This window comes from Scyliorhinus canicula, chromosome 5 (assembly GCF_902713615.1).
Source record: "Scyliorhinus canicula chromosome 5, sScyCan1.1, whole genome shotgun sequence".
Classification (NCBI taxonomy): domain Eukaryota; kingdom Metazoa; phylum Chordata; class Chondrichthyes; order Carcharhiniformes; family Scyliorhinidae; genus Scyliorhinus; species Scyliorhinus canicula.
The window spans coordinates 49,373,290-49,400,111 of record NC_052150.1 but is presented as its reverse complement, the minus strand read 5'-3'; the positions used below and the strand labels follow the sequence as shown (position 1 = coordinate 49,400,111).

The following is a 26,822-nucleotide window of genomic DNA, read 5'->3' as shown; positions in this document are numbered from 1 at the left end:
GTAGGACAGCGCTACTGCGCTTACAACAACAGTGTGAATTAACATATATATTAACATATATTACATTCACCACACTTACTATCTGACATTTTTATCTTAACAGAGCAACAGCAATAAAACCAAATTACTCGCCATGGACAGACATCGAAACCAAGAAGTTTTGATCAAGACTAAAAGATTCTCTCCTGATGTGTATATAATTGCATAATAATAACACTTTGTTAAAAAATCATTGTTCAGCCTGAGTAAAAGTTTAAGTTGATGTTTGTTAATATTTGTTTTCGTACTACAGGAGTAAAGGGGGAGGGATATTAACTATTTTATAACCAATGCTCTTCTGTATGTCATGTTACATGATTATGCGGTGACATCATCAGAGGCACTTGGGAGATTTCCGTCTCTTCCATCATTAGACTGTGAGCAAGCAACACCTCTGCAATAAACTGACAGCTGGTTCAGTAAACCACAGTGTGGCAACCTGGTTATGCTTTGTCTCTACTGTAAGTAAAAGCAAACCCCCACAAACATACCAGCCACCTGACGACAGTGGGTTACAAATTCATCCCAGGCACAAGCACAAAACCAGCTGTATTGGACCAGCCTCCTGTTATAGCAGCAGCTGATACTTAATTGCATTGACTGCAAGCATTGGAGGAGCTGCGTGTTCATTTTAAACAATCATCCATATCTATCCCAGAGACTAAAAGTATTATCTTGAAGTCGACCGCTGTCTCTTTACATAGTTCAATAATCGAAAACCATGGACAAAAGGTCAGAATATATGGAATGTTTTTGTGAAGAAGCTTCTTTGACTGAAGTTATTTAATAAGGGCCCAGATATGTTCCAAAACAATTATTCGTGCTGAAGAAATGGGCTGCTCAGAACAATTTAAGTTCATCACAGTTTCAGGTTTAGGTGAATTTCTGATTTTTTTTGTTAAAACTTTTCCTCTTTCAGACTGGTCACAAGATGAAAGTGCCTGTACAGATGTGTTTTTTTATTTTGTTGCTGCTATACTTGAATTTATGTCAGTGGTTTATATCTGTTTCGAATGGTTTTAATGAATTTGCATCGATTTCCTTTGTGTCTTGTGGTAAATGTGCATATAAATCAGTCCAGCGGTATACATCTGCATCTGACTCCGAGTAGTTGGTACACATCTCAATCTCTCTCAGTCTAGTAGGAGGAGGTTAGCATAAGTCAATGATTATATAGGCTCTGCACTTTTGCTCTCCAAGATGTACAACAGCACAGGTGGCACAGGGGTTAGCACTGTTGCTTCACACCAGCAGGGACCCGGGTTCGATTCCCGGCTTGAACATAGAACATACAGTGCAGAAGAAGGCCATTCGGCCCATTGAGTCTGCACCGATCCACTTAAGCCCTCACTTCCACCCTGTCCCCGTGACCCAATAACCCCTCCTAACCTTTTTGGACAATAAGGCATGGCTGAAGATCTGAAAATGTCCTTGGAAGGTAAAGCTTGAGTGTAGAACGAGGTCTCGGGGAATCTTGGAGGGCAAGATCGAAACCCTGGAGGTGGATCCTTTTTGAGGCTGTCTGAGTGGAGTGACGCTTGGAGAGAATTCCAAGGAGAGCTTTCCAACATGGAGATTGGAAACCATTGTGAGAAAGGCAAATTTCATTGAGACCGGTTGGCTCATGGTGTGACAAGCGTCTGGGTGGGTTGTTGAGAAATCCAAAGAATAACTTGTGGTGTGGTGAACTACAGTTCACCAGATGGTTCACACATACTGTACACTTACCCTGAATATTAAAGTATAAGATAGATATGGTAAATTATTTTACATCCAAATTTGTATGTGCCTATAAAGATATAGCTAGGGTGAAGGAATAGTAAACATGTGAATAATTTTCTCATGTTTGTATCAAGATCTTTCCAACAATTTTGTCTGTTTTAACGATTATTTTATTCTTTGTGATAAAAATTTATCATCAGGCTTGTGTGAATTTGTTCAGTGACTTTCCTCCATGGTTTCTATAAAAAACAAAGTTAAGATCGATCAAGCCAAGTTGCACTTTAGGATCTGGCTTGTCCAGTATTAACATCAGCTGGAATCACACCAATAGTGATTGTTTGCCTTAGCCTTGTTGAATCTGATGATTTGACACAGAATTATGTTTTTACCCACCTCAGCTTAGTTAGGTTTAAACACCATGCACAGTATCCTTCAATTTTTATTCATCTAATTTGAAAACCTTTGCCAAAGTACATTGAAGACAATATTCTAGGAATCAACTACAAATTGTTTTCTATTAAACTAGCAAAAATAACCACACAAACGCTAATCCTTCTACATCAATGCTATCGTATAGCAACAATATGGATTGAGGAAAGATGCTGATGGTCCTCAGCATTGGCAGCTACTGTCAGCAGAAGCTGCACCCAAAACAATAAAGCTACTGCAGAAGATCAATTGTGTCCACTTGAATAATACCAGAGAGTGATTTTCAATCTAATCCTAAGGTTAGGCAATGGGATTGATTCACTGGTGTAGTGATTCCAACAAAAAACCCTGAGAATAAGGCCAAGAAATCACCAGCCTTCGAGATCACATTTCCCATTCATTCATTTAAGTGGAGAGTCAGTCAGCAACTATGGGTCTCCATGTTTACAAGCTGGTGCTCCCTGTCAGCAACACCCCCCCATCTGATCAAAATATTAGCCCCAACAGTCACAAGTGTCTAAGATTGTCTCTCACAGTTCATAATTTTAACTAATTATTCCTCTAATTTTACTCCCTTGCCCTGTTATCGCCATGAAGTATCCACACGCAGTCGAGCATCACATCAGATTTTATTCCAATTTTAAATGATTTGGCACATGTATTAGAGCAAGAGCAAGCAAATATATAATCACGATGATGTAAACTTATCGTGGCAGAAAATCTATTGCCTATCTCCTTAAAAGAAGGTTCATTAGAAGGTTCAAAGGAAAGGTTACAAATCTGAAATGTTGGGTGAAACTTAATAAGAGATGCATAGGCCCCAAAGGTGGAAATTGAGGGGGGGGGGGGGGGGGGGGGGGGCAGCACTTCCGCTTGTGTGTCGGGTGTTAGGCCACATGTAATGACAATTAATTTTGAAATGATCACCAACAGACTTGTGTGTGAGATACACGGAATGTTACATTGCAGGGCAGGAACTCATTGGTCGATCCCGCTTGCAAGTGGTAATGCAGCGGTATGGGTGCGCTATAAAAGAGGCCACAACATTCCTGTCCACCTACGTTCTATCAGTACTTTGTCCCATTTCTTGTTCCACTCCCTCATCATCCTCACCCCTCCCCAAACATCTCCCCCGATCAAATCCCAACTTATTATTCTTTCATGTCCTGTCACTGCCCCCACCCCACAACACCTCCCTGCAGATTCTCCTCCAGGTCATCAGGGAATGGCGGAAGTGATTTTTCCCGCAGATGGGAACAGAAAGCCCAAGGCTACATGACTGGAAAAGAAATGAGCAACTGTGAGGTCCTCCAAAGATTCTGGGTCCAGTGCAGGAAAAGGGTTAACAACCTGCTCTGCGCCCACCAAGGTAAATGGCATGGTCACATGTTACCAAAATTACACCTCGTAAGGGGTCTTGGAGTAATGTGTCTTCGTGATTGGGTAGCGAGGCCAGGCTGGTGAAGACATGATCAATTTTAGTAACACATGGAAGCATCCTATCGGGCTGCATCACAGCCTGGAATGGCAACTGCTCGTCCCAAGACCACAAGAGACTTCAGAGAGTCGTGAACAGAGAGAGTCAGAGGACCTGGGGCAGCACGGTAGCATTGTGGACAGCACAATCGCTTCACAACTCCAGGGTCCCAGGTTCGATTCCGGCTTGGGTCACTGTCTGTGTGGAGTCTGCACATCCTCCCTGTGTGTGCGTGGGTTTCCTCCGGGTGCTCCGGTTTCCTCCCACAGTCCAAAAAGGTGCAGGTTAGGTGGATTGGCCATGATAAATTGCCCTTAGTGTCCAAAATTGCCTTTAGTGTTGGGTTGGGTTATGGGGATAGGGTGGAGGTGTTGACCTTGGGTAGGGTGCTCTTTCCAAGAGCCGGTGCAGACTCGATGGGCTGAATGGCCTCCTTCTGCACTGTAAATTCTATGATCTATAAACACAGCGCAGTCCATCACTCGAGCCTGCCTCGCAACCATTGACTCCATCTACACCTCCCGCTGCCTGGGGAAAACGGGCAGCATAATCAAGGACCCCTCCCACCCGGCTTACTCACTCTTCCAACTTCTTCCATCGGGCAGGAGATACAGAAGTCTGAGAGCATGCTCGAACAGATTCAAAAACAGCTTCTTCCCCATTGTCCCGAGACTCCTAAGCAACTCCTTTATGGACTGACCACATTAACACTACACCGCTGTATGCTTCATCCGATGCCAGTTACGTAGTTACATTGTGTACCTTGTGTTGCCCTATTATGTATTTTCTTTTATTTCCATTTCCTTTCATGTACTTAATGATCTGTTGAGCTGCTCGCAGAAAAATACTTTTCACTGTACCTCGATACATGTGACAATAAACAAATCCAATTCAATCCAACGTGCAGTTGAGGCCAAAGCGTGTGACAGTTAGACTTGCCTGAGCGCTGGAATCCAACGTACAACTGGGGGGCAGGATTTGCGATACAGATTCTTGCAGGAAAGGAAGTTAGGTGCCACCTGGCATGTTACTAAATCTCCATGTTGTCGTGCAGGAGAAGCAGACCCACAACTGGAGGGAGAGGTCAGGGCCCTGAGGGTCTGTCCTTGTCCTAAAGTTGCCAAGGAAGAGACACTGCAGATCGTAGGAGAGGAGGACAGCTGCATTGTCACAGACAGCGAGCCTGGAATGACCAGGTATTAGAAAGAGAATACATCCAACCTGGTGCTGGAATATGGTCACACAGGAGGCACACAAAGAAATGTGATGAAGTCATGGATTGTGCTGATCCTTCATGTGGTTCTTTTTGTTCTCAACCACAGATCCTCACAATTCCGAGTTCGGGCTGCAGTCACCGAAGGAGACTGAAAGCTCCACCACTCGGGACAATGCTAATGCTAACCCTGCCTCTCCACAATTTCCACTAGTGTAGCAAAAGCCACACAGATTCACGTGTAAAATTGGGAGCACAATCTGAAGTGCACATTACACACACACGCATCCCAGCAGCTGAGGGAGGCTGTGAGAGTCAAGACCCCGGACACTTGGAGGACTGCTGGGAACCAGTTCCACGCTGATGACGGGCCTCTGGTCGCAGTCACAAGAATCCTGGTGGAGATGCCAGAAGGTTGGCAAACACGTGGCAGAGATGCCAGGGGTTATGCGCAGCTTAGTACGGAAAATGGAGGAGTCCATCCAAGCCATGATTCCTGCCATGTCTCAGGCATGTGAGCGCATGGCTTCCTCCATGGAGCCATTGGCGACCAGCATACGTACCCTGGCTGAGCAATCGACCAATATGGAATCAGATCTGCATTCTGTTGTTCTACCCTTGGGCACAGTACAGCAGAAATATGGAAATAAGGCACCTGTACATACCTTGCTGTGTCCTTTCTCTTCAGAGAAATAGGGGAGTGCCATTACCCACCCACATGGGGGAAAACCATGTGCCTCTGACCCTGGGCGCTTCCTCTCATGGCACTCTCGGAGTGAGTCGCCTCTCCTCATCTCTGTCTGCCATTGATCCCAGTAGAGACCAAGGAGAATGCCCTTACACCATTGCAGGAGAACACCCAGGCCAGAGTCCTCAAAGGCCTGGGATCTCCAGAGGATGCCCAACACCCCCACTGTCATCAAAGGTAGTGCACTGAGCATCTTGCCACCAGCCTCAGCTACTGATGTCAGCCTTGCATCAAGGCATGGTGGCTGCAAGCAGAAACTTAAGACGTTATGACAGCACAACAGTGGTAAGGAGTTGGAAAAAAGTTAAATTTTCCACCTGTAAATATGGCACATTATATTATAGATATAGATATAGAACAGTACAGCACAGAACAGGCCCTTCGGCCCTCGATGTTGTGCCGAGCAATGATCACCCTACTCAAGCCAACGTATCCACCCTATACCAGTAACACCCCCCCCCCATATTAACCTTATTTTTTAGGACACTAAGGGCAATTTAGCATGGCCAATCTACCTAACCCGCACATCTTTGGACTGTGGGAGGAAACCGGAGCACCCGGAGGAAACCCACGCACACACGGGGAGGATGTGCAGACTCCGCACAGACAGTGACCCAGCCGGGAATCGAACCTGGGGCCCTGGAGCTGTGAAGCATTTATGCTAACCACCATGCTACCGTGCTGCGTGCAATAGTGAAACTATTGGTTTCACTTTATTCATGTATCATCATCATTTAATGGGGTTAGTTTAGTCAGAGAGCTAACTGTACTGGCATAATGCATGGTTGGCACACATTGATGGTTAGAGGGGAATTTGGAACATTTTCCCTATTGTGAAGGAAATGATTGGTGGGTTATTCTGGCCTTTCCCAGTGGGAGCAACGAGTCCTACCAACGCGGGGTGTGCTGCCAGCGGGAAAAGCGAATCCCAACAGTCGGAGAATTCCGGCCTTTGTGTTTAGTCTTCATTGAATGTTCATGTTAATGTCCAGTTTGTACTCACTAGTTTGTGAGACGTGGGAACTCCCACCTAATTAAGTCCCCCATGCCCTCTTGCCGTAACTTCCCCCTCTTACAGGCTCCACTATATTCTGCATGTCAGCTCTGTTTCGCTCTCCACAGATGCTGCCAGAGCGACTGAATATTTCCAGCAGTTACTGTTATTGTTCAGATTTCCAGCATCTGGGCTGGACAGCAAACCAGCCAGGGGCTGGTTTAGCTCACTGGGCTAAATTGCTGGCTTTTAAAGCAAACCAAGCAGGCCAGCAGCACGGTTCGATTCCTGTACCAGCCTCCCCAGACAGGCGCCGGAATGTGGCGACTAGGGGCTTTTCACAGTAACTTCATTGAAGCCTACTCGTGACAGTAAGCGATTTTCATTTTTCATTTCATTCATCTACTATATTTTGCTTTTGCAAAAGATTATGATCCATTCGCTAACCTGTTCCGCTAAATCTAACTTTCATTCACGCAGCGTTCTTTCTTCTGGTCTCTTTTATGAGTCACAGCAGCTGGGTGAATTTAGTTGTCTTTCTATGAAGACTTAATCTATTTGATTCAGCTCCGCACAAAGGTTTCTTCTCAGGTTGCTGAATTCTCCAGCCCTCGACTGATCGGCAAGGCTTGATAGGAATTCATAACTGTCAGTGAATTCAACAATAATTGGCTGTCATATCTAGACCTGAGTCAATCACAAAGAATATTTCAAATGGCATGTTTTACTTCTTTTCAAGCTTGTTACCATGGAAACAATAATGACAAACTTCACAACATATATCACAACAGATGGCTAATGTATCTCAGATGTCTTTCGTATTCTTAAATGCTGTGCTTGATTTAAAGGGACAGTAAGTGGATTAATAAAAAACAACTTTTTTTCATCCTTGTGACTGAAACAATGAGAATTCACAGAATCATAGAATTTACAGTGCGGAAGGAGGCCATTCAGCCCATCGGGTCTGCACCAGCCCTTGGAAAGAGCACCCTACTTAAGCCCACACCTCCACCCTATCCCCGTAACCCAATAACCCCACCTAACTTATTTTTTGGACAATAAGGGCAATTTAGCATACCAATCCACCGAACCTGCACATCTTTGGATCGTGGGAGGAGACCGGAGCACCCGGAGGAAACCTACTCAGACACGGGGCAAAAGTGCAAGCTTCACACAGGCTGACCCAAGCCAGGAATCAAACCTGGGACCCTGGAGCTGTGAAGCAACAGTGCTAATCACTGTGCTACCGTGCCACCCTATTCGTACCATGGGCTTCTTCACTGTGCAGTCGAAACAAATATGCAAAGCAAGTCGAACTGCAAAAGATTATGAGAGGTTTGTTTTTGTACTATCTTGGTTTGTGAAAGACTGAAAATCTCTTTAAATTTGCATACAGGACAGCTCTGCCTTCTTCAAGAAAACCAAAGAATTTTCACCAGGTGATAGGAAAATTGATTCTTGTTTCATCCCGAGTACCACTGCATTTGCAAGCAACCCATGCATTTTAGTGGGTGGAAAATTCTACTTCTGCACCCAGCCATTGGCACCCAGCCATTTGGATTTTACCCTAAATACGTAAAGTAATTGGAAATAGCCCATCAGTCATCCAAAGGACATCTCTCACAGTTAGGGAGAAGAGACAAGGGTTATATAGCTTGCAGGACAGCACTCTGCACCAAGCAAGGAAGGGGGGCAGCCCTCCGTGAACTTCCCCAGCTGGACAGCACTTTGCACCAAGCAAGGAAGGGGGGCAGCCCTCCGTGAACTACCCCAGCTGGACAGCACTCTGCACCAAGCAAGGAAGAGGGGCAGCCCTCCGTGAACTACCCCAGCAGGACAGCACTCTGCACCAAGCAAGGAAGGGGGGCAGCCCTCCGTGAACTACCCCAGCAGGACAGCACTCTGCACCAAGCAAGGAAGGGGGGCAGCCGTCCGTGAACTACCCCAGCTGGTATAGGGAATGAACGTGCTCTGTTGGTACCATTCTACACCACATTCTTGCTCTCGAGCCAACTGAGCTAACCCATCCTCGCCCTCACAATGCAAAAGGGACGAATTACAAGGAGAGACCAGAGAGATTTGAGCTCCACCATCGAGGGAGAAAGCAGTACAGATAATGGTATATAAGATCATGTACAGATAAACAGTATAGATAATGGTATATAAGATCATGCAGATTAGGGATTCCAATACACAGAGAAAGAAGGGTTGAATGGAATTTTACCCACAACTACATTTGGAATACACCAGGAAATAAATACTTCAAGGAAACATTCATGTCTGGAATAATCAATTAAGTCAGCACACAGTAGCAGAATCATTGGACTTATTCAAAGTGCAATTAAGTGTAAAGGTGGGACAGGTAATGTACTGAGGGATCAGATATAATGAACTGAATGGCCATTCCTCATCTGTGACTAATTTTTTCTTTCACTCACTCAGATACCAGCTTCAGTGAAGTTACACCCACTGAATGTTCCTGCACCGAATGTTCCGGCAGATCTGTTTTACTGCTCAGATCCCAGACCAACACAGAGAGCAAAAAAAAGAGATGCTTTTCACATTTTTGTTGAAGGCCTATAACAGGACACAAGGGCACCATAAGTCAGGACCAGACCATATACGACTGAGATTCATTAGCCCTGTGTTCCTTAGCTTAAGTTGTTGCCAATTCAACAACAGCTCGATTTTAGAGTTCTCATCCTTGTTTACAAATCTCTCCATAATAGGTGGTAGATTCAAGGTGACACCAGGGCTGAAAGAGTTAATGGCTGCCCTGACCTTACACAATTGAGCAGTGAACTAATTGAAATATGACAAGAGAATTTGATAGGGTAGATACGACTATGATTCATTCCCCCCACCCACCTCCTTACCCTACACCCCCGGACTGCTTTCAGGATTCCCAGGCTCTTAAATGAAAGAAATCTTGCTTGCAAGAGTCACCAGCCACTTCAGCCTCAGCAGCATCACTAGGAACACGAATGCTGGGCCTACGTGAGGCTTTGAGCAACAGCAAATGTGGAGACTATAGAGGAGAGGTGAATGGGGCAGGCTTGCTAAGGCCAGTCAGGCCCTGGCAATAAGGTGGGAGGTCTGGGTGGTGGGTAGTGCAGGGTTTTCTAAAGGGAGTGACTCTTGCCCTGGTAGGAAAGGGAAGGCGGGGAGGGGGGGGGGGGGGGGGGGGGGGGGGGGTTGGGGGTCAGGTATTCCATGAGGCACAGAGTGAGCTCCCTGCCATTTCTAGAATGTCAGTAGTGGATGAGGCCCTTAAGCAGCCCTTAATAGACCACTTAAGGGTCTCAAAGGGTCTCAGGTTCAGGAAGACTAACCTTCACCTTTTAAACCTATTCGGGGAAGTCGGGTTGACAATAGGATTGTCACCACGCAATTGCTCACCCGATTATACGGCCTCACAGACTATTCCTCAGGGGAAAGGGGGTTGTTTGAGGAGGCATTAAATTCCATTGGGAGTTTGTTGGATCAATTGACCTGATTTGCATATCAGAACATAAGACACAGTACAGGAGTTTGCCATTCGGCCCTTTGAATCTGTTATACCATTCAATACAGCTGAACTTTTACTTCAATTCCACCTTCTGGCATGATCTCTACATTCCCTAATTCTTTTAGTGCCCAAAAATCTTGGACCTCTGTCTTAAATGTCCTCAATAATTGAGCAGCTACAACTATTTGGAATGGCAATTTGTGAAGATGCACAACCTTCTGTGATGAATGTCGGAACTACATAGTGAATGATATGTATCTGGTGCAGTAATGGTTTTGATCATCCTGATTTAAAAGAAAGACAGACACTGTGGCTGCATAAGGTATCATTAAGATGTTGGAAAAGTGAGATCATTATTATTTCAAATCATGCTTCTGTTTCCAAGGAAAAGACTAATGGGTTTTGGTTATGATTTCTGGGGATTAGATAATTAGAGACATGTGTTTAAATTTAAGTAATTAAGTCATGGATTTGAGGGGAATAATGATGAGGTAGTAATGGGAGGATTCATGCCTGAAGCATTTAGTTTTTGAGTTAGAACAGAATAGCAGCTTCTGCAAAAGGCTGTCAGGTTAAGCAGAAGTATGACACAGACAATAATCTACAGGCTGTTTTCTGATATGATTTCTTTCTCTCTAAGCAGTCTTTTAAAAGAAACTCTATTCAAGTGTAGAGCAGGTAATCCTATGTTTGCTACCTCTATTTAACAATGAGTTTTGACCTGTGATGCGTTTTGCTTGATTGAAGATAAGGAAGATATCAGTTGGAAGTTAAAGTGTTTCTTTTTATGGTTAAACATTGTTTTACTGGTAATTGTAAGCTATATTTATGTGATGTTAGGGTAGTTTTAATATTGTGTTAATATAAAGTTGGATTTAATATACCAAATCCCTATTTTTGCAAGAATCATTATCCTTTCCTCACTGTTTTACAAATTTGAAAAAAGTATTGGGATTTCTGTCCGGCATCCTAGAAAATGTTGGGGTCTGCTCCAGGGTCATAATGCTTCTGAGTTAAGGGCAATTTCTACTTATCTCAGTCCTAAAGGTGAGCCTGTGACCCCAAGCTCTAGAAACAACATGCAATGAAAACTTCCTCCCCTCATCTTCCCGATTTAACTAGTTGAAGAATCTTACATTTCTCAGTAAGATCACCTCTCATGTTTTTGAAGTACTTAGAGGTTTCTAAATTCCAGAGAATCTAGTCCCAGTTTACTCAATCTCTCCTCATAGGACAATGCCTCACCCCAAGAATCAGTATGGTAAACCTTTGTCGAGGGTGACATGGTGGTGCAGTGGTTAGCACTGCTGTCTGATGTTGCCGAGGAACCGGGTTCGATCCCAGCCCTGGGTCACTGCCCGTGTGCAGTTTGCACATTCTCCCCGTGTCTGCGTGGATCTCACCCCCACAACCCAACATGATGTGCAGGGTAGGTGAATTGGCCATGCTAAATTGCCCCTTAATTGGGAAAAAAAAGAACTGGGCATTCTGAATTTTAAAAACAAAGGTAAGCCTTTGTTGTGTTCCTTCCTATGGCAGTGTAGCGCTAACAATTATACACAAAGCCGAGAGACTGGTTCAATAGAGGCTTTATTGTTGTACGATGTTGTCCCTCCATCTGCAACTGTAGACTAAGGGTCTGAGCAGCTCTCATACATTTATACATAAGCTCCCTGTGGGCGGAGCTAGTCAGCAGGGGCTGACCGGAGGAACCTGTATTACAGGTACAGGCATACATCCCCCTACTGCAGTACACATAACTACAGTGGTTATCTCACCACAGGCAGTATATCCTTTCTTGGGGAAGGGGACCAAGATTGTACACAGTTCTCTGGATGTGGCCTCACCAAGGCCCCATAAATTGCAGCAAAGCATTTTCCGTTTTGCTTCGCTCCCTTTGCAATAAAGACTAACACACCATTTTCTTTGATAATTGTTTGCTGTACCTGCCTGTTAACTTTCTGTGATTCTGCACATGGACATCCAGGTGTTTCCAGGTGGAGTGTCAGCTGCCTAATTTTTGGCCCATTCAAAAAGGTGTAAACAAAGCTACACTGTATCTTTTTGAGGCTGAAGATTTCAATCACGATGATGAGTGGGCTAGTCATTCCTTAATAAATGAATCAATTATCAATATTAATAGATTCACGTTTGGGAAGTGAATAATTAAAACCCAAGTTCAGTCCTTACACAGCTGATAGCAAATAAGAATGTAATTCATTGTCAAACAGCAATTAACCCAAAAGGGTATGCACGTGCTCAAATAAGGTTTGAATCATATCTCCCAGCGTACGGTGTTTAGAAATTTGATGTAGATGAGAGAATTACACTCTATTATGTTAGCATGATGGAAGCACATATTTAAATTAAAAGAATAAGCTGCATGAACAAGGAGCTGAGGTTTACCGTCAAACGATTCTAACAAAACTTGGAAGATTCATAACTGTAAGCTAGGTTCGGTTTGTCACTTTTCACAAACTGGACCAATTTATTATGGGAGTAGAGAAAAACAAAAGTAAATTTAATTGTTTCAGCACCATAAATGTTCTGAATAGCTTCTTGTTGAAGATTAGTGGCCTGTACATCTTACATTCTGGACCCTATGAAAACCCCTTTGTCAAATCCCCGATTAAATGGGGCAGAGAGAAAATATATAACATAGTACCCTTGGCTCGTGGGCTTAGTTTATCAGCTCACGCAGCCGAAACTGCTTCATCATTTGAACAGAGCGAAACAAATCCTTTAACATCATTATCTTAAACCCCAAAGAAATTTACAGCTATGTTTGCAGTCGTCAGGCGAAGGAGCTGTATGACTAATGTTGATTAGTTCCAGTCTGATGAAATGTTTTTGTAATTCACCCTCACTAACACTGATTTTGTTTGCCCAATATTATAATTTTCTGCCAATTGAGCCTGCAACTCACATCAATTTACACGAGAATAAATGATATGATTAAATGAACGCCTCCACCCATAGGCATCTGAAATCAAAACAGAGCTGTGCCTACCTGAATAAATAAATGATCATGTCGTCTGAATTTGTTTCTGTGCTCTGCTCCCTCAGAACATTTCCTTTGTGCTGCAGCTCTTCTGGTGATCTATTTCTGTGCTCTTCTCAAGACCTGTGTGGCTTCTAGTCCGAATGACACTCTTTTTAACAATAAAGCACAGAGAGGAATCACACACGGCAAGCTCACAACAGCTTCTAATTGGCTTGCTCCGAGTAGTGTTTAGAAATTTTATGCAGATGAGGGAATTACACTCCATCATATTACCATGATGACAGGGGCAGGTTGAGTGCAAGCTAAGCATATAGTGTACCTACTTCCGCTGCTGCTGCTCAATTGTATTGTACCAATAAAATACTGTTTTACATCTTGTCTCCCAAATTCAACGAGCCAAATCAAATCATGCAATTGCTGTAAAATAAAACGGGTTTGCTCAAGAAAAAGATGTCAACTAAAGACAATGATGTGATGTACAGTTTGGGATATTCTAAATGAAAAGTAAATGGAACAACTAATGTCAAAACCTGCAAGATGTTCCGGATAATCAAAGAGGCAGATTTATTTCAATCAGCTAAGCTAATTTATTTATGCCAATTTACTGTGCTGTTCTCTTTGAACTATGCCATATGTATTAACTTTAACACAAAGCTAGCCGATGAGGTAAGCATTATATTAAACACAATTTCCATTTTGGAAGGTCTGAGATCATTGCTAAATTACTTTTCGTTAATATTTCATGATATTTTAGATTGTAGTTGGAAAAGACCCATTATATTTTAATCAAAATTGGCCTTTTCATCTGGGGCCATATTAAAACACCAGAGAATTAGATATCCATCTTTAATTGTTTTACCGGTCCTTTGCCTGATCATCTGGGAACCAGCGAGAATTTATACTTCAGTAATTTGTTTACAAATAGACACCAAACCCCTGTAATGCCCAGAGGTAATGTACTGAGTTAGCTGGCTGAATTGAGATCAGAGTTGCCAACCCTCCAGGATTGGCCTGGAGTCTCCAGGAATTGAAGATCCATCTCCAGGACACTGCTGTGTGCAACCCTTGAGAAAAATCATCTGGACATAAAAAAGAACATGTTTTTTGTCATTTTCTTTCAACATTTATCTTTTAGCAGATATACAAATATGGAAAACTGGGTGAGGGGAGGGTGGTGGGGAAGGTTGTTTGACTAACAGTCGAGCATTGTCCAATTGGGTGATGAGATTTCTTTGTTTTCTAATTGGTGCAGGAAGGCATTGCGTCACAAGGATGGATATGTTGGCAACTAATGGCTGGAATGGTATGGGGGTGGGGTGGCAAAGTCTCTAGGAATATATTTAATCACACTTGGCAACTCTAATTATGCTAAAAATGCTAGCAAACCATTAAGTGGTTCTAAGTCCATGGTGGCACAGTGGTTAGCACTGCTTCCTCACAGGGCCAGGGGCCAGGGTCTGATTCCAACCTTGGGCGACTCCTTCGTGTGGAGTCTGCATGTTCTCCCCATGTCTGCGTGGGTTCCCTCCGGGTGCTCCGATTTCCTCCCACAGTCCAAAGTTGTACAAGTTAGGTCGATTGATTGCCACATTAAATTGTCCCTTAGTGTCCAAATGATGTGCAGGTTAGGTGGATTGGTCATTTTAAATTGTCTCCCCTTAGTGTCCAAAGGTTAGGTGACAATGCCGGGATAAAGCGGGGAGTGAGCCTGGGTAGGGTGCTCTTTTGAAGGGTCAGTGCAAACTCAATGGGCAGAATGGCCTCCTTCTGCACTGTAGGTATTCTATGACTCTATAAAGTCCATTAATGGTGGAATTCTTATTATTCTGCAAATTAAATATCAACGGGATAGTGGCTGCCCCATAAGAGATACTGAAATTTAATGTCACAGAAAATTGTAGAAATGTTGAAATCCAGGCATATATAACATTGACTCTCTGACTCTGAGCCATCATTTCTCTTCCCCTCACCACTGGTGGCCATGCCCTCAGTGACCTTAGCCCTGTTCTCTGGAAAACCTTCGCCCATGCACTTCTTAGCCTCTTTACTTCTCTCTCCACCTTTAGATTTAAGAGATGGGAGTGGATTGGGGGGGGGGGGGGGGCTTCGCTGGCTGGGCCAACATTTGCTGCCCATCCCTGAGGGCGTTAAGAGTCAACCACATTGCTGTGCGTCTGGAGTCACATGGAGGCCAGACCACGTAAGAGCGACAGATTTCCTTCCCTAAGGGACATTGGTGAACCAGATGGGTTTTTACAACAATTGACAATGATTTCATGGTCACCTGTAAACTTTTCATTCCAGATTTCTTTATTGAATTCAAATTTCACCATCTGCCATGGCAGAATTCGAACCCAGGTCCCCAGAGCATGATTCTAGGTCTCGGGGTTACTAGTCCAGCAATAATACCACTAGGCCACTTCCTCCCTAGGCCAGGATATATAGCAGGGGAATGATCCATTATTGTCCAATTGCAATACAGCTGAAAATTAATCTAACTTCCATCCCTTTAAGTCTTTGGTCACCTCTCCTGACCTCACCCTTCTTGACTTGGAGCAGGATTTTTAATCTTTGAGCTCGAGTCGGGTGGGCATGAAAATTTACCCCGTCAGCCATGTTGTTTTACTGGCACCATTCAACCCCCAGGCCGTTTATCCAGAGGCAGCATGGGTACAATAAGGATACCTATTGCTTTCAGCCTCGTGAGCCCGTCTGCCTTTCATAATTGGAGGCGTGCCTGCTCTCTGGCAACTAATTGGCCAATTCTGGTCAAAACACTGACAGATGACTGTCCCTCACACAGTGTGGGGTCCTGACCTTCAGTAGACTCGGATGTCAAGGTCTTGAGGCCCAGGCAGGTTTGGGGGAAGGGAGAGGTGTTGGTGGCGGTGGGTTAAAATCCTGCCCTTAAAGTTCATTTTCTCATACCAATTTGTGAAGGACCTTGGGATGTCTCCTTAACTTATAGATGCTTTATAAATGCAAACGTAATTTGTTGTCTCAGTCGATACAGCCTGCCATATAGGTGAACATTTTTCCATTCTGCACCTTGGGGTGTACTAAATTGCTTCGGCACAATGAATGCCCAAATATTTAAATTTGAAGGATCTGGGATCGCGTGCAGATGTCAACTTCTCCCCACCTTGTGATTCTGCATCCAGCTGCTGAAAGGTGCCCTGGCACAGGACCCCATTAGAAACCACTTCAGGACGCCAGTAAGGATTGATGTTTAGAGGTTTTATTTGAGGATTCATTGGTGTAGGAGTGAGTGGAAAGTTGGCATTGAGTTTTTATGGTTAACATGACCTTTGGGATTTAGGTTCTCCACTAAGATCAGAACCAAAATAGCAGAGTTTTGTCAGGCTTATGTCAGTGTAATTTCACTCTGAGTATCAGGCCTGAGCGTTAGAAAAGGTATTAAAATATTCTACATGTGGAGATTAATGCACCTTATTGTTCACAGACTTTTTAAAAAATGTAATCCTGTGATACTTCAGCCTGATAAAACCTGAGCTGTAGTTCTAAATGGACTCTGTTCCTTCTCAAATTGCAGGGCTGCCTAATAACACGAAAGACGCCACTTGATCTCCACAGTGTTATACATACTCAGACCGTCACACTGCCTTCAGCATCTGGCTACCACACAATTAACTGGCACAGCTGTGACATGAACTATCAGGCCTTTACCTGAGGAACTCAATTGTATCAGAATCCACAACAGTTGGAGAGAACTTGGTTATTCACTGATTTCTAACTGCTTGGGAGAAATTAATCTTTGTGGTCCCTTGCACAATAGTTCAGGCATTGCCATTGTCAAATGTTTACTGTGTCTGTGATTGAGCTTGGAGCCAGAAATTGTTTCGTTATATTTGCCATTACATATAAATTTATTGAACTCCAAAAAAAAAAAATCAGGCCTTGCAAAGTCAACAGGAATTGATTCCCTTTCTCCCCTGTCTCTTCATCTATGTGTATTGGGTAGTACCTCGCTACCTCTAAACAAACTGAGGTGTACGTATCCTCAAATTAGCTTGCAGTTTCTAAAAGGTACATTCATCATAAAGTTTCTGAAAGAAAATAAGAAGTTGACTAATTATTGTTGCTTTCAGGATTTATGTTTAAATACAGCTAGCTGCGAAAACGAGGCATTCGTTGAGGGGACAAATCATCTGAATATTTTCAATATACATAGTAATAGATTTGAAGGTCATGAGGTTATGCACTTTGGTAGGAAGAATGGTGGCACAGACTCTTTTCTAAATGGAAAAAGGCTTAACAGATCAGAAGCATAAAGCAACTTAGGAGTCCTAGTTCAAGATTATCTTAAGGTTAACATGAAGGTTCAGTCGGCAGTTAGGAAAGCAAATGTAATGTTAGCATTCATGTCGAGGAGGCTAGAATACAAGAGCAGGGATGTACTGTTGAGGCTGTACAAGGCATTGGTCAGACCACATTTGGATTATTGTGAGCAGTTTTGGGACTGTATTTAAGGAAGGATGTGCTGGCCTTGGAAATGATCCAGAGGAGGTTCACAAGAATGATCCCTGGAATGAAGAGCGGTTGGGGACTCTGGGTCTGTACTAATTGGAGTTTAGAAGAATAAGGGGGGATCTTATTGAAGCTTACAGGATACTGAGAGGCCTAGATAGAGTTGACGTGGAGAGGATTTTTCCACTAGTAGGAGCAACTAGAACTGGAGGCCACAGCCTCAGACTGAAGGGACGATCCTTTAAAACAAAGATGAGGAGGAATTTCTTCAGCCAGAGGGTGGTGAATCTGTGGAACACTTTGCAGCAGAAGGCTGTGGAGGCCAAGTCACTGAATGTCTTTAAGACAATGATAGATAGGTTCTTGATTAATAAGGGGATCAGAGGTTATGAGGAGAAGGCAGGAGAATGGGGATGAGAAACATATCAGCCATGGTTGAATGGCGGAGCAGGCTCAGTGGGCTGAATGGCCTAATTCTGTTCCTATGTCTTATGGTTTTATGGTCTAAGAAAACATGTAGCCTGTCATAATTTTAGTGGAGGCACCAGAACCTCAATAGCTCAACATGTACAATCAGTTATTGTGTTATAATTCAAAATATTCAGAGCAATTTGTTTTTTAAAAAATGGTTGAAAATAAATTAGCCTTCCAGAAGTTCATCATAATTGTGCGGTAACCCAAGGTCATGTGATCAACAACTTCCAAAGAACTGAGGTACGCAGTCTCTATCATTAATTACTGCATTTTATTTTTAGTCACATACTCGTGCATCAATGAACAGTAATCTGTGGAACATATCAAAGGCATTAAAGCTGCAGCTTAATAATGAATGCATTGTACCAAATCATCAAACAAATATGTTATACAGTATAGTAATTAGTTCACAATACGTACAATAGAATTTGTACATTGTGCTCAATTCACGATGGATATTTTAACTGATGAATTGATATATTTGATAATGCAGCAGTGATTCTGTTAATCTGCGTGTTATTATATAAGAAAGGTCAGTGGTATTTAGTGTTCCAAAAAAAAAGCATGTGCTACTCCTTCAGGTACCATGCCCTAAGAGAGTGTTGGCTACCATGGTCTTCCATTGGATTGGCCCATGATTATATATGCCAAAGAACTGCAGTGGTTTGCCATTGCCTTCTGCAGCCTGACTGATCGGGAAACGCTCCCCTTCTTACCGCCTGGCATCAGGAGGATTGGAAGGATTTACTGGTTGACAATCAATATCTTTGGTCATGTTATGAACTCGCCTTCTGTGGTGATTTGTGGTGATTGTCCCTTTCAGGGCAACACAGCGGAGTAGGAGTCACATGGCCTGTGCAGCCAATCAGGACTCAGAGTGTGGAATCACCCAGAAGGAGAGAAGCTTCTGAGAAAAGAGACACATGTGACCAGTCATAAGGCTGCTGTTTTTTTTATAAAACTAATAATTGCCTTTTTGTTTTTCTGAAGAAGTCTGCAATGTTCACCTTTACACCTTCCTTTTCCTCGGACAGGTAGCAAGCTTGAGTGGCGCCGCTTTGCTTCAATTATGCTCTGACCACCTGCCACTGGTATGCTGGAAGGATTTAAAGGTTGAGACTCAACGGGCGCGATTCTCCCAAAACGGGAGAAATCGTAAGGCTGGCGTCAAACCCGGGCGGGTTTGACGCCAGCACGCCCCTTCCCGACCGGGAACCGATTCTGGTCCCCGGTCGGGGCTAGCAGCCCGACGCCGCAAGCTCCGGCATCACGGGCTTAACAAATTTCGTTAAGCCCGCTTGCCGGAGTTAGCGCCGGCTGACGCGTCATATGACGTCAGCCGCGCATGCGCGGATTGGAAGACTCCATCCCGCGCATGCGCGGATGACGTCATCGCGTATTTGCGTGAAACCCGCGCATGCGCGGGCCGGGATGCCCCTCAGCCGCCCCGCGAATGGATACTGCGGGGCGGCGGAAGGACAAATGGTGCGCGGGCATCGGGCCCGCTGCCCGCGATCAGTGCCCACCGATCGCGGGCCCATGGCACCCTTGGCACGGCCGTGGTACAGCCGTGCCAATCGGTGCCATGGTTATAAAAAGCGAGTTGTTCCCGCCGTTTTTACGAACGGCCAGACCAGGTCTGTTTGCCGTTCGTAAAAACAGCGTAAAGGGCTGGGACTTCGGCCCATCGAACAGCTGTGAATCGCTGCCGGCCGTAAAAAAAACGGCGGCAGCGATTCGTGTCGGGAGTTGGGCGGGGGGGGGGGAGGAGAATAGCGGGAGGGCGGGAAAAATGTCGGGAAGGCCCTCCCGCTATTCTCCGACCCGTCGTGGGGGTCGGAGAATTTCGCCCAACATGTCAGCTGAGTTAAGAACACACCTTCCTTGGCCATCAAATCCTGGGATGCGACTCGAACCCTCAGCTTTTGGCTCAGAGGCAGGACGTAATCGAGTGCATCACAACATCTCCCATGGTGGCTATACTTTGAGAGTAATTAAATGACGGCGGGATGCTTCATAATGCCCTTAGGATGTCAATGGATCATGTAAGTGCAAATTATTTAGTTTATGTGAAAGAAAATGATACTTATTATTGAAACTCTGTTTTCTGAGAGCTGACCTGAGTATTCCGCAGGGCTAAGGTTAAAAAAGTAATGCTACAATACAGTACAATTAAAATGTTACCAGTAAAATCAGCAGTGGTTGTGAAATATATGGACCCAATGGTCCAATTTAAAAAAGGGAAACAATCCAAAAGAGGAACTAGAACTAATGCTACAGAGACCTGTTTGAAACTGGTGCTTGCAAACAGCTGTGGCACAGATAGCTCGCCATAGTGAATACTCTCTAACTAGGGGAAGTTCATCAGGATCGATTCCCCATTCAATTATAATGCGAGTAAACGATTCAACTGGAATTTTAAAATAATCCCAACCAGCACAGCTGAGCCCAAGGGAAATGCACAGAGATTAAGTTGAATAACTTAGTGTTGGGTGGGGTTACTGGGTTATTGGGATAGGGTGGAGGTGTTGAACTTGGGTAAGGTGCTCTTTCCAAGAGCCGGTGCAGACTCGATGGGCCGAATGGCCTCCTTCTGCACTGTAAATTCTATGATAACCCCTGTGTGGCATGGTAGCACAGTGGTTAGCACTGTTGCTTCACAGCACTAGGGTCCCAGGTCCGATTCCCTGCTGGGCCACTGTCTGTGCGCAGTCTGCACGTTCTGCCCGTGCCTGCGTGGGTTTCCTCCGGGTGCTCCGGTTTCCTCACACAGGTTAGGTGGATTGGACATTCTGAATTCTTCCTCCTATGTACCCAAACAGGTGCCGGAATGTGGCCACTAGGGGATTTTCACAGGAACTTCATTGTAGTGTTAATGTAAGCTGACTTGTGACAATAAATATTATTATTATTATAAAAGGGTGCAGGGATCATTATGCACGATTCATCCGTGTCCATTGATTAAGTTGAGGCACAACATCAAATTTGTGCTACCTGTTCATTTTCATGATGGCTACGTTCAACCAGCTTTATCTGCACTCTTATTTGGCTGTAATCATCACAACTGGCCTTAAGTCACAAGTGTCTGCCATTACTTAAAGGCATCTTCCATATCTTAAGGAGGAGGTACATTGTGGTTGTTGAAAGTGATGAAAGTATTTTCACAAGTCTGCCATGGATGATTCAATAATGGCGGACCATTGTAGAAAGCATGCAACAAGGAGAAACAGAGGAAAGATGTCCTGTATCCCCTGGAGAGTGTCATAATATCCACTCATGTATATCATGAGATGCAGACAGGCAGTGATTGACACACAGGATAACCAATGAACACACACAACACAGAACAACCAATCACCAGACAGGACACCACCACTATAAAGCCCACAGGGCATTAAGGCTCTCCCTCTCTCACAGGACACGGCTAAGGAGATAGTCACAGTGCACAAGCCAGTGAACATCATCACCATGTGGTAGAGAGCTAGTCTGGTCAAGCCAGTAGGAGGTTATCAGTTAGGTTAATAGAGTGTCAACCCACAGCAGATTATGTACAGCAATCAGCAGGTTCAATAAAACAATGTTGGACCATCTCCTGTGTCGGAAGCCTGTTTCTCGTTTCACTGCATCCAATTGCAGTCGATGTTAGACCAACACAGATAACACATCAGAGAGCAGAGGCCTTCCAAACACAGGCTCAGGAGGCAGTAGAGGAAGTGGTAGTCGGGATCAATGACAGGAGTGTAGCTGCTTAGAATCTGGGGCGAAATTCTCCGACCCCCCGCAGGGTCGGAGAAAAGCCCGGGACCGGCGAAAATCCCGCCCCCTGCCATGGCCGGAATTCTCCGCCACCCGGGAATTGGCAGGGGCGGGAATCACGGCGAGCCCCCTGCGGCGATTCTCCGGCCCGCGATGGGCCGAAGTCCCGCCACTGAGAGGCCTCTCCCGCCGCCGTGGTTTCAACCACCTCTGGTGGCAACGGGATCAGCGGCGCGAGTGGGCCCCCGGGGTCCTGGGGGGTGCGCGGGGCGATCGGACCCCGGGGGGTGCCCCCATGGTGGCCAGGCTCGCGATCGGGGCCCACCGATCGGCAGGTGGGCCAGTGCCGTGGGCCCACTCGCCTGGGTGTGTATGGGTACTGTGATGCTGGCATTTTGTGCGTGTCCTGGAAGGTATTTGGGGGGGGGGGGGGCTGGGACCCTCCCATAGTGCATTTGGGCTGCGTGGAGGGAGGTCAGGGATCATTTGAAGGGGTTAGGCTAAATGAGCTCGCTAGGGGACTTTGTTCCCTTTTGGGAGAATCGGCCCTGATAATTATTGTGCAACGGTTAGTGGCGCACTGATCTATCTCTTGTCGGAAATGGTGTCAGATAACAGGAAGCAACAAGAAGGAACTTGAGTTGCTGTGCATCTTCAACTGCTAAGGAATAGACACAGCCTTTTTTTCAAAATTTTTAAAAATATAAACTTAGAGTACCTAATTCATTCTTTTTCAATTAAGGGGCAATTTAGCGTGGCCAATCCCCCTACCCTGCACATCTTTGGGTTGTGGGGGCGAAATCCACACAAACACGGGAAGAATGTGCAAACTCTACACAGACAGTGGCCCAGAGCCGGATCGAACCTGGGACCTTGGCGCCGTGAGGCAGCAGTTCAGGAATATACAAAGCTGGCTGTTATGAGAAGGGACATCACTGAGGTCATGGAAATCAATCGAGCCGAAGCAATTCAGAATGTAAGAACGTGACAACAGAAGAAATAAGAGCGGGAGAAGACTACGGGGCCCATCAAGCCTGCTCTGCCATTCAATACGATCATGGCTGATCTTGACCTCTTTCCCTCATGCTCCCTTTAATTTCCCAAGAGACTAAAAGTCTCTCTATCTCAGCTGTGCATATATTGAATGTTGGAATCATCCACCAACACTTTGAGGTAGAGAAATCAAAAGATTCACAAACCTCTGAGTGAATAAATGTTTGCTCATCCTAAATGACCTATACATTTTCCATGAACTGCATTCCCCAAGTTTTAGATTCCCCAGCCAGGGAAATAACCTCTCAGTCCCTACCCTGCCAAGCCCTTTCATTATCTTGAATGTTTTGATGACACCGCCTCTGAATTCTTCTAAACTCCAGAGAATATAGACCCAGTTTACTCAGCCTCTCAATCAAGGACAACTCCCTCACCCCTTAGGACATTATAATTCCATCTGCCACCTTATTATCTGTCATAATATATACCAATATATCATGGTGCAGACACACGCTGATGGACACACACAGGGACCAATCAACATGTACAAACACCGCAGCCAATCACCAGTTAGAATACACACACTATAAAGGCAGAGGGCACCACGGTTCCCGCTCATTCTGGGTGCTGCCTCCGGGTGTGACAGGAACTTATTCAGCCCAGCACGGACTCACAACACGTGCTGAGAGAATCAACTGGTTTGGACAAGGCTTAGGTCTCTAGTTCAAGTTAGCATTATTTAGACCCACAGTCATCGTGTGTTAGTTAGTTAGAAGTAGTTAATAAAATTGAGTTGAACCTTCATCTGTGTTGGAAGTGTCTGTTCATCTCTCAAGCCTACACAAGCCAACACATCATATCCACTCACAACTTGTCTCTATCGCTTTTCAATCTCTTTGGGTCCTCCTCAAGCTACCTGGCTTTGTATTTTGTCAGCAAACTTAGATATATAACTCTCTCTCAACATCGCAACCATTAATAGGGCACGGAAAGCAGCAGGCAGCCTCCAACTCTGATCTGCGTCCTGGGGATACACTTAGACATAGCATTAGACCCAGACAAGATCAAGAAGAGTGGGGAGCACTGAATGGGCACTGGTGAGGTTACTATTTGAGGCTAGGGGGAATATAAATCTGTCACAGTAAAATGTTCACTATTAAAACATGTCACACCTCATCCATGTAAAGCCTCGTCATGTTAAGCTACACCCCCTCTTGCCTGCCCGCACCTCCACCCTCCTGTTGTCTGCCTTCTTCCCCCCCCCCCCACCCCCACGCCCCGCAGCACAGTTGTCCACGATCAAAAGTCCCCGATGCAGACTCTGTTCAGAGGATGGGTGTGAGTGCGCTGTCAGCAGAAAGACAGGAGTCGGACTTATTCAGAGATTGAGGAGCACCAGACCTTTCTTCACAGCGAGTGGTCATCACTCTCCTGCCTTGTATAGTGATCCGGTGGACAGTGCCAAAACAGGCCCATCATTCTGGAGTGATGTTAAACAGACCATTAGAGGGAGAAACGGGATGTTTGTATAGGTGGCGGTGCAATTGCCCCCCCGGGGGGGGGGGAGTGAAATTGTAGGGGGAAGAGGGGGAATGATGGGGAAGGGAGGGAAATGAGAGGCATGGAAATTGGATGGGGTGTTGAGCTGACGGACACTACCTCATTCTCGGAGAATCTGGAGACGATGAGGGCCTTTCTTGCCGCCATATGTCCTCCTTTCACTGACTTCTCCTCCAGCTCGTCCCCCTGTGCCCCGTGGTCCACCTCATCCTCCTCTTCCGATGAGGCCGCATGCCCTTTCTCCTGCTCCTCCTCCTCCAGCATGTCACCCGGCTGCTGCGCCAGATTATGGAGGGCACAGCAGACCACTACAAAGTGGAGACCCTCTGGGAAGTGTACTGCAGTGCACTGCCAGAGTAACCAAGGTATTGGAACTGTAAATTGAGCAGCGCGATACACCACTCAATGGCAGCACAGGCGGCAACGTAGGCCTTATTGTTTCGGGTCTCCATCTCGGTCTCAGGCCTCCGCACTGCTGTCCTCAGCCATCACCTCAGTGTGCATTCCTTGTCACGCACGAGCCAATCCCTCTACCTGAGGTGGTCCTCAAAGACCCCGGGTATTTTGAGTGCCCATCATGTACGCTCCCAGGGTAGCGGGCGCACGCGTGTATGATTCTGAGCCAGTAGTTGCACAGGATCTGAATGTTCAGGGAGTGGAACCCCTTCCTGTTAATAGAGGGCACTCCCTGATGCAGGGTGACATGCATGCCATCGATGGCTCCTGAGCCTAGGGTGTCCCGGTGATGGCAGTAAATCCTGTAGCCCAGGCACTTTGATGGGCCTGGTCCAGATCAAAGTTGATGTCGACTGATGCCCGGGCATACCTTGCATCCGAGTTGGCCTTGCTGACTTCTTTGGCATCTACCCACTATGGTAAACGCAGTCCTCACAGACCCAGCATACCCAACACATCAGGTAGAGTGGAAAAGGGTGTTTTTTCTGAATGGAGGGCTGTGACTAGTGGTGTTCTGCAGGGATCAGTGCTGGGAACATTGTTGTTTTTAATATATAAAAATGATTTGGAGCAAAATATAACTGGTCTGATTAATATGTCTGCGGACGACACAAAGGTTAGTGTATTGCGGATAGCGATGAGGACTGTCAGAGTGTACAGCAGGATATAGATCAGGTGGAGACTTGGGCAGAGAGATGGCAGATGGAGTTTAATCCAGACAAATGTGTGGGATCGATACTCATTTCTTCCACATCAATCCTTGAGTCACACCTTCAACTAGCTCAGACTACAGTTTATCAACTCAAAACTGAAGTTCCTTGAGATCCAAACATTCACTGCAGATGTAGTTACCATGGATCACACTGGTGTCCACTATCTTCCACATGCTACAGCTGCAACACCCCACCTGCCCTGCCATGTTAATTGTTTTTCATTTAATTAAATAGTTTCCAAGCTCAGAAATATCATTCAACTGTTATCTGTAGTTATATTAAATAGTTTAACTAACCTGAGTTAAGCTGTAACTTCAAAGCAATACTTTGATATCTCCAGTTCTGGTTTAAATTCCTGCCCCTGCTTTGATGGATTAACATTTTAGAACTCACCAACCAATCACCCAACTGCTCATCTAATTAATGATGTGGAAATGCCGGCATTGAACTGGGGTGAGCACAGTATGAAGTCTTATAACACCAGGTTAAAGTCCAACAGGTCTGTTTCGAATCACTAGATTTCAGAGCACCGCTCCTTCCTCAGGTGAGATTCACCCGAGGAAGGAGCTGAGCTCCAAAAGCTAGTGATTCGAAATGAACCTGTTGGACTTTAACCTGGTGTTGTAAGACTTCTTACTACATCTAATTAATGTCTTTTAACACTCACCAGCTACTAGAGGCTGAGGACAAAGGTACAAAAAGCTGTACCTCCTTCCTCCTCCGCACCGAATTCCCAACTTAGCACTTGTACCTCAAACCACTCTGTCCTCTGCTCACTCTTCGTGGTAAGAAAGTCCTGTCTACTTTTATAGAAAGCTGATGACTTGCAGCAAAATTGCAATTGCTAAATCAGCTTCTTCTATGGTGATCACTTTCAGTTGATTGACAGGGAAATGCCACTGCCAGGCAGTTTCTGATAACTAGGCTTCTGAATTAACGTGCACTTTTAACGTTGTAAATCAGAGTTTGGATACTGATTAAAATTATAGCTAGAGAAAAACTTATCAGAAAAAATTCCACCTCTCCCAAATTCCCTAGATAGCATTCATTCCGTGAAGCAATCTGACCTTGGCTCACTCCACGCTACAACATACATTGATGAGGAGTATGTTATACTTCAAAAAGACAGTCCATGAAGGATAGAACTGGAGCCAATCTTTACTAACTGTTATATTTATTTACACAGTTACAGATTACGAGCATATACCTCCTAATGCAAAAATCTATTTGAGAATGTGGATTTAGAGG

The 26,822-nt window shown here is 45.0% G+C and overlaps 1 protein-coding gene across 3 annotated transcripts in view; it reads right to left on the bottom strand.

Moving 5' to 3' along the window:
• The window catches only part of ripor2 (RHO family interacting cell polarization regulator 2), a 310,961-nt gene that overhangs the window by 238,370 nt on the left and 45,769 nt on the right, over window positions 1-26,822 (bottom strand). The window contains exon 1 of one of the 3 annotated variants that reach the window (XM_038797031.1): window positions 13,141-13,423. The exons of the other annotated variants lie outside the window; for them this stretch is intronic. The gene's annotated coding sequence lies outside the window, so the exon portion shown is untranslated. Of the gene's footprint in view, window positions 1-13,140; window positions 13,424-26,822 lie in introns of those variants that run through there. 3 annotated transcript variants of the gene reach the window in all.